Source organism: Pteropus alecto, unplaced genomic scaffold (assembly GCF_000325575.1).
Source record: "Pteropus alecto unplaced genomic scaffold, ASM32557v1 scaffold484, whole genome shotgun sequence".
NCBI lineage: Eukaryota > Metazoa > Chordata > Mammalia > Chiroptera > Pteropodidae > Pteropus > Pteropus alecto.
The window spans coordinates 820333-823710 of record NW_006435778.1 but is presented as its reverse complement, the minus strand read 5'-3'; the positions used below and the strand labels follow the sequence as shown (position 1 = coordinate 823710).

At 34.5% G+C, this 3378-nt stretch overlaps 1 protein-coding gene across 1 annotated transcript in view; it reads right to left on the bottom strand.

Annotated features, from left to right (window-relative positions):
* KLF17 (Kruppel like factor 17) overlaps positions 1-3378 on the bottom strand; it is a 10706-nt gene that overhangs the window by 1931 nt on the left and 5397 nt on the right. The window lies entirely within an intron of this gene.

The following is a 3378-nucleotide window of genomic DNA, read 5'->3' as shown; positions in this document are numbered from 1 at the left end:
TACAGAACAGAGTCTCACCTGAGTGGGAACTGCTGTGGGCAAGTCTGAGATCAAGGATTGGAGGAGGTAGGAAAAAGAGGTGGACTCTAAAAATCACTTTTTAAAGGGGTGGAGGATTGTTTTGGAAGTCAGGGCAAGCAATATCCCTTGATGATGCACTGGCATGAGGAAAAGAATGAATTAGTGGTAGAACCTCTTGCAACAGATAGGACCAAAAATAATTTTAAAAAATTGTCCGTTACTGTAGCAACAGAGAGAACTATTGAGCTGAGAAACTGGGAAAGCTACACGCCACCCCCCGCCATCATCTTTCATCCCCTCCTCCATTGAGACAGTGAAGAAAAGACCAATCCATTCAAATATGAAAACCAAACCATAAGTTAAAAAATATAGTACCTGTAAGAGATGCTAAAACATCAAAACAAATTAAAGATTACAATTTTTATCAAGTTCAGCAACATTCAAACACACACACACACACACACACGCAAACTTATGAAAGCAATTGCAGCTTTTACATCGATTACAGGAACACAGAGCAAAAATAGAGGAATTCAAGAAAGTTATGTCCAAACAATGGGCTGGCTACGAGTTATCTTAGAGGGGAGGGAGGAGCACTAAGAAGTGCTAGAAGGGCTTCCGTGGTGCAGCAATGTTTCACAGGTCTTTACTTTGTGATAGTTCATTCACCTGCACACTTTAAATGTTTATTCTACTAAACTTTTAAAGAAAACACCAATGGTTTTCAAATTCTTCCCCAAAATTGAAGAGGGGTAAATATTTCCTATCTCATTCTATGAGCCCAGAATTGCTAATACTAAAGCCTGACAAAAATATCACCAAGTAAAGAAAATAAAAGACCGAGATATTTTATGAGTACAGATGAAAAAATCTTCAACAAAAAACTAGCAAACCAAATCCATCAGCACATTAAGTGGATTATACAATACAATAAAATGGAATTTATCTCAAATGCAAGGGTGATTCAACATATGAAAACCAATGTTACATACTACGTAAGTACAATAAAGAGAAAAAAAAACCTCAATTAATGTAGGAAAAAAGCATTTGAAACAATCCAACACCCTTTCATGATCAAAAAAAAAAAAAAAACCCTCAAAAAACTAGGAATAGAAAGAAGCTTCCAACGTAATAAAGGGCATTTATGAAAAACCCACTGCTAACATTACACTCAATGGTAAAAGACTGAAGGCCTTTCCTCTAATATTAGGAACAAGACAAGGATGCCTACTTTTACCACTGATATTCAACATTATTATTCAACATTATGAGGATGCCTACTTTTACCACTGATATTCAACATTATGTTGGCAGGTCTAGCCAGAGCAGTTAAGCAAGAAAAAGAAATAAAAGGCATCCAAATTGAAAAAGAAGTAAAACTATCTCTGTTCTCAGATAACATAATCTTATATGTAAAAATCCTAAAGATTACACATACACTGACATAAATCTGTTAGAACTAATAAATTTAGCAAAGTAGCAGGATACAAATGCAACACAAAAAATCAGTTGTTTCTATACCCTGACAATAAACAATCCAAAAAGGAAATTTAAAAAAACTCTATTTATATCATCAAGAATTAAATACTTAGAAATAACTAAAGAAGTTAACTTAATCATTGAAAACTACGAAATTACAGAAATGAAAGAAATCAAAGACTTGCCAAAACTAATCTTGAAAAAAGAATGAAACTGGAAAAATTGTATACTTCCTGATTCAGAACTTACTAAAAATCTACAGTAATCAAAACAGTATGATACTGGCATTAAGAATAGCCCAATAGACCAACAGAAAGAAAAAGAGCCCAGAAATAAACCCACACAAATATGGTCAAATGACTTTATACAAGGCTGCCAAGACCATTCAATGGGGAAAAGATAGTATAACTGGATATCCACATGCAAAAGAATAAAGTTGGACCCTTACTTAACACCATACACAAAAATTAACTCAAAATGAATCAAGACCTAAACGTAAGCTAAAACTATAAAACTCTAAGAAGAAAACATAGGGGAAGCTTCATGACACTGGATTTGGCAATGATTTCTCAGCTATGACACCAAAGGCACAGGCTACAAAAGAAAAAATTGACGAAACTGGACTTCATCAAAATTTTTAAAAAATGTGTGCATCAAAAGACAGCATCAACAGTATAGAGGCAACCAACAGAATGGGAGAAAATACTCACAAATTACACATCTGATAAGGGACTAATAATATCCTGAATATATTTTTAAAAACTCCTAAAACTCAATGAAAAAACAAACAACCCAATTCAAAAATGGTCAAAAGACTTGACTAGGCATTTCTCAAAAAACATACAAATGGCCAATAAACACATGAAAAGATACTAAACATCACTAATCACTGGGGAAATGAAAACCAAAACCACAATGAGGTAGTACTTCACACCCATTAAAATGATGATTATCAAAAAAAAAAAAAACAAGTGTTAGCAAGATGTGAATAAACTGGAATCCTTGTGCACTGCTATTAGGAATGACTTTTCAAGCAACTATGGAAAACAGTATGTCGGTTTCTCAACAAATTAAAAGCAATTAGCATGACCCAGCAATTCCACTTCCGGGTATATACCTGTAAGAATTAAAAGCAGAAACTGGAATGGATTATTTGTACACTCATGGTCAGGGCAGCATTTTACAATAGGGAAAATATGGAAGCATCTCAATTGTCCATCAACAGATGAACGGATAAACAAATGTGATGATATATACATACAATAAAATATTCAGCTTAAAAATGGAAAGAAATCCTTGAAGACATTATGCTAAGTGGAATACACCAGTCACAAAAGACAAATAAGAGATGATTCCACTTATCTGAACTACTTAAGGAAGTCAAATCCAAAGAGACAGACAGAGTAGAGTGGTGACTGTCAGGGACTTGGTGGGGAGGAGGCGGGGAGGAAGGGGAGATTGGGAAGTCATGGAAAATGGTCAAAAAGTTTCAGTTTGGGAAGATGAATAAAGTTCTGCATCCGTTTATGATCAAAACACTTAACAAAATTGGTATAGAAGGAAAGTGCCTTAACATAATAAAGGCTATATATGACAAACCCTCAGCCAACATTATACTTAATGGTGAAAAACTAAAAACCTTCCCTGTAAGATCAGGAACAAGACAAGTCTGTCCACTATCGCTCCTGTTATTCAAAATAACATTGGAGGTCCTGTGAGTGCAATCAGACAAGAGAAAGATATAAAAGATATCCAAATAGAAAACAAAGAAGTCCAGCTGTCACTATTTGCAGATGACATGATTCTCTATATAGAAAACCCTAAAGACTCCACAAGAACACTACTAGAAACAATAAGCAAATACAGTAAAGTTTCTGG